The sequence below is a fragment of the Myotis davidii genome, unplaced genomic scaffold (genome assembly GCF_000327345.1).
Source record: "Myotis davidii unplaced genomic scaffold, ASM32734v1 scaffold342, whole genome shotgun sequence".
NCBI classification, from domain to species: domain Eukaryota; kingdom Metazoa; phylum Chordata; class Mammalia; order Chiroptera; family Vespertilionidae; genus Myotis; species Myotis davidii.
Genome location: NW_006293523.1, coordinates 388,864 through 397,740, shown reverse-complemented (window position 1 = coordinate 397,740; position 8,877 = coordinate 388,864). Strand labels below are relative to the sequence as shown.

General features: G+C 36.7%; 1 long non-coding RNA gene across 1 annotated transcript in view; it reads left to right on the top strand.

Moving 5' to 3' along the window:
* The window catches only part of LOC107183664, an 11,082-nt gene that overhangs the window by 1,772 nt on the left and 433 nt on the right, over positions 1-8,877 (top strand). Inside the window, exon 2 of the long non-coding RNA XR_001514447.1 lies at positions 2,768-2,771. This is a non-coding gene — a long non-coding RNA (uncharacterized LOC107183664). The remainder of the gene's footprint in view (positions 1-2,767; positions 2,772-8,877) is intronic.

Sequence of the window (8,877 nt, the reverse complement as noted above, 5' to 3'; positions counted from 1 at the left end):
TTTCTCTCTCCCCTTCTTCCCTTCCTTTTACTTTCTCTCTAAAAAAAAAATAAAATAAAAGATAGTTAAACATCACATGGAAGTGCCTTTCCACACAAAATACAAAATTAAGTATTTTATTTCAATGATCAGAATAAATATATTTTGCTTTAAATAAACTAGATAATCAAACCTAAAAATTATTGATTTCCTATTTTAATGGCAATTTCACATCCATTGCATTATCTAACTTTAATTAATTATCTTTTACATATTAATACACTAAAATGAAAAGGTTAGTCTCATTTATAAGTTACAGAATTTAAACTCAAACCTAACTTCAAAGTTTATTTCATCCATCATCTTAACTTTCAGTTAAAATAACTGATATAATGCATGTCTTCCTTTTATGACCTCTGTCTTGATTCTTTCCAAAATAGTAAGATATATTTTTTTGAGTCTAACTTCCAAATAAGATCTGTTTGTCTTTTCTTTTCCAACTGTTTTTTCATTCATCACAGAAGGAAATAAAAGCAAAACTGCCAGCAGCATCACTGATGGCCCAAGAAAGGCCATCTGGCTTGGTGTCAACTTGAAGTGCAACTACTACTCTTACTGTGCTTTGAGATTCTAGCTCGGCCATTTGAATGATTTGTTAGTTGCATTTTTAAACAAGAACTAGTCTTTACCATTCTCTTAAGCTTGTTTAATGTAACATTCATCTTTTTCTTTTACTGGTAATAAGATTTAATGTAGTTAAATTACTCTCAATTTGCTGCCATAAACGTTTTCTATATGAAGATTTTAAGTGCAATATTATCAACAATGCAATTATCTTTGAATTAATTAGGAATCAGAGTCCTGTTTCTTCTAGCTTCTGTTTCTTCGGCCCAGAAAATGTCTGTCTCATCCTTATATCTTCTTCATTCTGTATGAAAATATAATTATGCAACATTCAAACTAAGATTCGCAGGAAGGTAAACAAATGTTTTAACAGAGAACAAAATGGCACACTGGAATATGGAAAGCTGTACAAAGATTAATTGCATTTTAGTTTTGTTAAAAAAGTTTTTTGGTTTTTTTTGGCATTTTTAGTGGCATTTTCATGATGGGTTGTTAATGACTCAACTTACCAATCTTCATAGTTTTTAGAACATTTTTCAGCTCAAATGAACCAGCTTACACAGACAAGGAGAAAATAGCCTATAATTGTATATGCCAAATTTTAAAATAATATATAATTGTTGATAATTTTGTGATTCATTTGGATAATATGATTAGTCAAACAATATAATATTTATCCAAAAGTCAATTATTTTGTCCTTTTGAATATTTTTGCATTTCACATTGATCAAAGTTGGTGCTTGCCTATTGAACTTTCACTTTTCTGATTCTCTTAGAAAGTGAGTCCAACTAAATGTTAGGAAAATTTATGTAAAGATAAACATTTTTTAAAAAGTTCCAATTTCATAAGTAAATTGGGCATTGGTAGACATTGATAAAAGAGAAACAAACTATTCTCTCTGTATAGGCAACATTAGAGTAATTCAATAAATATTAAGTTTAAACTTTCCATAATCATATTTAATTATGGAAGTGTTATTTTCATATAGTTCACTAAGAGTCTTCATGCATTTTATGCCATTTTGGGGGGTGTTTAAATATAAGATTGAATTATATAATATTGAAGATATTAGATCATTTTGGAAGAAAGAAGAGAAAAGCAAATAACAATTTAATAATTAGTGAATCTAGGAGAAAAATTACAAGTTCATTGTCCTTTATTTGCAGCTTTATAGATTGAGTTGTTTTTTAATATAGAGCTAAAATTTTATGATAGTCTATTGAAATATACATTATTATATGGTGATGGTTGCAAATTTGTATTTCTTTGAAGAGTATATCTATTCAATATGTCTGAAAAAATTTAAATTATTTTTTTTTCAAAGTGTAATTAAAAGAGAAACTACATTCTACCTGTCTGGAAAACCTTAGGCATTATTGTTTGTAGAAATAGGTCACATATCATGTCACAGGTTTTGATGATGGCCAATAAAACAAAGTAATTTACAAAGTCCTCTGCCCTGTGTCCTACATTTGCAGCAATTCATTGCTTGGTGAGTGGCAGAAGCTATTATGTTTGGTTCACATCTGAATGTGGGTCATTTACAGAAACTTAGCATGTGACATTTCTTTAAAGCTAAAAGGACAAGTGTGAACATTTAGCTAATATGGTATTTTAAGTCTCATAAAAAGAATGGAATCTATAATTTTAAATTGTTTTAAATATAAAAATGAAGAATAAAATATGCTTATTTCTAATTCAAAAAGTTACACATAGTTTTAGCAGTATGGCTATTGTAGTAAATGCACTTTGATATAAGTTGGAAAATAATTATTTACTTATATAATAACATTAGAGGCCCAGTGCACAAAGTTCATGCACTGGGGGGGGGTGCGGGGGGGAAGGGTATCCTTCAGCCCAGGCTGCACCCTCTCCAATCTAGGACCCCTTGGGGGATGTCCAACTGCCAGTTTAGGCCCCCAACTGCCCACAGGGGTGGGCAGGCAGTTGGACATTCTTCTCACAATCCAGGACTGCTGGCTCCCATCCACTCACCTCCCTACCTGCCTGATTGCCCTTAAACGCATCTGCCTGCCAGCCTGATCACCCCCTAACCACTCCCCTACCAGCCTGATCGATGCCTCACTGCTCCCCTATAGGCCCAGTTCCCCCCAACTGCCTTCCCCTTCCAGCCCAGTTGCCCGCAACTGCCTTCCCATGCAGCCTGGTCTCCTCCAACTTCCCTCCCCCGCTGGCCTGGTCACCCCTAACTGCCCTCCCCTGCTGGCCATGCTTTGGTGGCCATCTTGTGATCACATAGGGATGGCCATCTTTTGACTACATGGGGGTGGCCATCTTGAGCTTACATGGGGGCAGCCATCTTGTGCGAGGGTGTGATGGTCAATTTTCATATTACCTCTTTATTATATAGATTAGAAGGGTGCTGGTATAGCTTTGAACAGACAGCATGTAAGTAGTCAAACTTCTTTTTAGCTTGACCAGCAAATGCTTGCCAAAATTCATTCTTATTTTTTAATGTTAAACTCCATATATCAGAATTGCAAAGACTTGATGAAGTGAATGACATTAAGATTGACTTTCTAGAAACCCATGAGAACTCACCATTCTGTTAAAATAGAAATTCAAATAGCTTTGGTTTGAAATTGAACCAAATAGAGGGAAAGGGAAATACAAAGAAGGAATGAAGAGAAGCAAGAAAATAAATAAGGAAAAATAATTTAAGAAAAAAAAAATAGAGAAAATAAAAATGTGCACACAATGGGAAGTAGTAAAAAACTCCATCCCCATTTCCAGAAACAGTCTTACTATATTTTCCTAGTTATGAAGTATCTACCCTTCAGTATATGTATAGGCTCATGTTTGTAAGGGGTAAATCCTTTGAATTCATTCCCTATTAATTTATTCATTCAGTCCACAAATATTCCCATATGCCTACCAAATGCCAAGTACTTGCTAAGGGCTTCCAGAAGGGGAGAGGGTGGTGAGGATTCCAGGAAGGTAGTGGAGAGGAGCTGCATGTGAAGATAACAGAGAGATGAGGAGAACTCGGAGTATTAGGGTAGTACATGTGGAGAAGGCAGGGCTCAGGTCAAGAGAACTATTATTATAAGAACAATAGGAAGCAATGAAATGGATTTAAGGCAAGAGTGATATAAAGATTTTTACTTAAAAATCAATCATGTTATAGTGAGGAGAATAGATTAAAAGGGGCAAGAAGAAATATAAGGAGACTAGTTGGAATATTAATGTTACAGTAAGTAACGGAAGAGATTAGGGCATATTGGACAGAGAAAGGAGCCTGTGTATAGAATGACATAAACAAGACCTAAGGAACTGCCAGAATCTGGAGAAGATGGATATGGAGGATGAGAGAGAGGACAGATTTGAGGATTCTCTCTGGAGTTATTTTCCCTTCATCCCTCCCTTCCTCTGTCCATTCTTCCCTTCCTTCTTTCTACCTTTTCTTCCATCTTCCGTTCCTTCTTTCCATTCTTTTTTTTTTTTTTCCAGAATGAGTGATCTTGGCATTTTACTAAGATAGTGTACCCTAGATGAAGAGGTAATTTGGAGAAGACAATTAGTTTCTTTTCAGAATGTTGTGTTTTTTTAAAAATTCTTCACCAGATGATATGGTCTTATTAGTAGTAGTATTGATTTAGAGTGAGAGGAAGTGGGGGGAGAGAGAGAGATCTGTTGCCTCCCATATGTACCCTTACTGGGATTAGAACCTACAACCCAGGTATGTGCCCTGACCAAGAATTGAGCTTCAGCTTTTTGGTGTATGGAACAGTTATCCAAACAGCTCAGCCACTTGACCAGGGCTTAATAATGTTGATTTTAAATCCTGTTGGCATGTCTATTTGGAGTTATCAAAGTTAATTAAAGGTTCTAATTTGTTTAGCTAACATGTCTTCCTTTAAAGAATTAAATTAATTTTTGTTTTAAATTTCAAAACTAAACTTAGCTGCCTAAATTATAAATTTATTAGAAATATACACTTAAAATCAATTAATTAATTCCCAAATGAGAAAATAAAAGTTTTATGCTTGATTCTACTTTTCATATTTTAAAGATAAGGAAACAGTTTCAGAGGTAAAACTATTGCCAAAGGCCACACAATTAGTGACAAAGCAAAATTCAAGCCAGGCCTAACTGCCTTTAATCCAGGTATGGAACCAACATATCATACTCATTCATGTGGAGAAAATTAAACCCAGATGTAAATTTCAAGTAATCTGTTTTTAATTAAATATTTATTGCTGTAAGTATTGCCTATGTCCCCTTTTTTCTCTCATTGACCTCTTCTAGCCAGCTCCCGTCCCCGCCCCAGGCCTTCATCACCCTATTGTCTGTGTCCAGGGGTTATGCATATATGCATATAAGTTCTTTGGTTGATCTCCTCACACCCACACACCCACCCTTGTCTTCTCTTGTTTAAAAAATGTTTAAAATATGATAGACAAGTAATACTTAAGTTTTTAGAGTTGCAAAGACTGCATGAGAATATCAGCTGAGCCACTGGCCTACTGAGTGATCTCAGCCAAATTACTTAAATTCACCAAGGCTTGGTTTCTTCACCTATGAAAGCAGATGACAGTAATGTCCTGAATCACAGATCTATTGTAAGGATTAAATAATCTATATACTGTATGTTTGTCACATAGTAAGTGCTCAGGAAATGGTTGAAATGACAGAAATTACTATTCAGTAACTGAAAGAAAAACATTAAAAACGCTCTGTGTAATCTTTAATGCCAATTTACATGGCATATGATGGAAGATTTTTTGAACCTATAACTTGGAGATTCTAAGATGGTAGTGAGAGCCAGTAACATATTAGTTAGGATTTGGAGTCTATTCTTCCTAATCCGCAAGTTCGATATTCCCGTATAGATACTGATGCAGGTTATGAAGGTGGATTTGTTTTATTGGAGAAACCCAAACTATAAAGAATAAGGTGAACTAGACCTGTGGCAGTCTTTCTCAGGTCATGCTCATCGGTGGGCTCTTAACCTCTGGGAAAGCACAGAGCTAATAGAGGTGCTGGTCTCATGGTGAGTGTTAGTGGCAAAGAAGGTGCTACTTAAGCACTAGACCCAGACTGAAGGCTGAGGCAACTTCTATCTGTTGTGCAGAATGTCAGCTCCTGTGCAAATATGACCAAGATCCCTAGGAACCCAACTGTGGTTTTGAGCATCCAAGCATGCCTCACATTAGCTTACACACCAGATCATTAAAGAGAAAAGACTACTTGTGGAGGGAGGTGGAATATAGAGGTTGGGTGTGGGAAGCTGCCTATTGTCTTCACTAGCAGAGAGATGGGGACAAGGAACACAGAAGGCTGGTGATCCTTGAAGCCCTTGCAAAGGTCAGGGCTGTGCACCCACTGTTAGTTCAGACAATGGTAGCTGAAACAACTTTCCCATTTATTATTATGTAAATCCTTGATGATGAGCTAGTCTGCCTGTTACTGGAAATTGCCTGCCTGAGGGCTATTGGTGGATCCCAAAACAGTAAAAGGTTGGTGCGGCCTGAGCACCAGTGGAAGTCCTTCCTCTTGAGTTGGACTTACCCGTCTGGCCCCCCAATATTCCCAAATTATCTCTTGTCTTTTCTCTTTCATTTGTGTGCGGCTCCTCTTCCAGATCTGAACCCTGAACCACGCGGGACGTGGAGGGAAACATTTACCACAGTTAGGATAGTGGAATGGAGAGCAGGGAATAGGTAAAAAAAAAGGGGAGTTTAGAGAGCATTCTGCTTCTATGACATGGGTCCTTTGAATTTTTTATATTTACTGCCTAAATGTTTTGCATTTCCCCTGCTCACTATGACCCTTTAAACTTATCGTTCCACATTACACTGAAATTTTTTAAAGTTGGCTGTTGCTAAAGGATTCAAGCTAAAAGCCTATTCTGTCCACTTTGATAAGTCAAATTAACACACATGAGAGCTGTGTGTATAGCCTTCACACTTCTTCATTAGAGTCCAGCTGAGTGTTTAAAATGAACTGTGACCCACATTTTATTTGAAAGACAAGGTGCTTTTTCATCATTAAGAAAATGTACTTATTCTTGTTTTTAATTCACCAAAGATTCGTTGTGTGTCTGTTGTGTGCAAGGCATTGTTCTGGGGAAGAGGAAGGAGAACTCAAGGGTCAACAACCTTGCCCTTCATTCCCAGTGCAGTGTCATGGTTTTTGCCTCTGTATCTTTTATGCTCATTTGACTACTTACATAACATTTAAAATACATTTAAGATTCACTGGCTTCTTGCAGCAAAACAAAATAGCTGTTCTTTTTGTTTGATTATTTGTTTGTTCAATTACTTTAGTGATAAGTATGACGCAAGTCCTCGAGGAGGCTTTGTAGATATTGCATAGTGCTGGGAGTGAAGTGGGGATTGTCACCGGCTGGTGCACAGTACCTGCTGTCAGGAGCAAGTACTTACACGGTGTGGAAAGGACAGTGTCTCACAGCAGCTGCCTGCAACAAGCTCCAGCCAGGGATTTGGACTGTTCCAATAGGACTGCACTTGGTTACTTCTTCTGGGTACATATACTTCTCACATGTGTTTGTCCGTTGATCCAAACTCACTTGCCCATTTTCCCTCAAGTTTGAGTTAAAAATAGAAATTTCAAAAGATTATTTTTTGGTTTCTCTTATCCTAGAGGTATTGAAAGCAGGCTAATTTACCAAAGGCCAACTCATCAGATGACCAATTAACAATTTATACTTAACTGACCAGCTTTTATTTTATCTTTTTAAGAGAACATTGTGGCAAGGAATCCTGCGTTTGTCTCTGACCCAGCTTCCTGCAGCTACAGATGAGGATCATTGAGGTAGAAATAGATCCCTCTTTTTGCTGAAGAAAAGATAAAAGGGGACTCAGCATATAGGCAGCTGCCCACACCAGAGAGCTTAGGGTCTGAGGAACAGACAGGGGATCCTAATGGGCTTGTGGCAAATGGGCAATCAGTGAATGTATCTCTACCAACAGCAATAAGCTCTTTTGGTTACAATTATTCAGTTTACTGGAGCTCCCACAGTGTAACACCCAAATCTTTAAAATAGGTGTATCCCTATGCACACATGCCATAATGTGCACAGCTCACCATTGTCTATGAGAGCATAGAGCGCCCACAGCTAGGTGACAGTTTCAGGGAAGAAGAAAATTGTTTAGCCCTATATTAATTAGATAGCTTTTAGAAAATTTCCTCTACTTGATAAATAATATTTTGCCTTTAGTAAGGAACATAGTAAAGGAGATTGATTCAGAAAATGGAAAATCTTTGATTATCTGATACATATTCCCTAGACAATGAATCTGCTCATAACATTCTCATCAAAACCTGCCTTTAAATTATTTTAATCTAAATTAATTTTTCTAAGTAATAAATGACAGCAGCTAAAACTTATAAGGCTATTTGAAACTATTAAGTCAATGATTAAGAAGGCATCAGCACCCCCACAACTAATTAACTCAAGTACCAACCAGTCTTTCAGACTTGTGTACAGCTTCCAGGAACAAAAAAGCTTAAACAAATCAGACATGTGAATAGTGAGTGTTCATTCTCTGCATATTATAGAAAAATATGTGAGAGCCTGTAGATCTTTCGGACTATTCAGATAAAGGATAAAAAATTAAAGGATCCATGGGTAGAGGGGGGCAGAGGGGTAAAATGGAGGGTATCTGTAATACTGTCACAATTAAAAGATATTTTACATACCAAAAAAAGTTAAAGGGTCCATATAATATCAACAAAAGTTTTACTCAGAAGGTTTCTGGGGGATGCTGCGAGTCCAAATATGAAGCAAACACCATGAGAGGTGCAGACGGTTCTCACAGTTTTCCCTAATGCCAATGCCTATAGAGGCCATCTATAAAAGGGTGGTAAAAATGTATTTAAAAAAAAAAAAAAAAGAAGCTCTAGGAAGAGAAGCTCTGTCCATGACACTAGAAACATAGCTGATGAATTTAAATTACTTAAAATAAAACCCAGTAAAACAAAATGACAAAATAGCTATTATCTAAAGGTAATACTAACTTAAAGAACAGACCAGTGAAATAAAAGATAATAAGAGTTCTGCCCTGGCCTGTGTGTCTCAGTTGGTTGGAGCCTCACCTTGTGCACCAAAACATCTCAGGTTTGATTCCTGGTCAGGGCACATACCTAGGTTTCGGGTTCTCTCCCCAGTGGGGCTCAGGAGGGAGGCAACAGATTGATTTTTCTCATCTCTCTCTCTCTCTCTCTCTCTCTCTTCTCTCTAAAAATTCAACAAAAGATATCCTCGGATGAAGATTATAAAAATATAA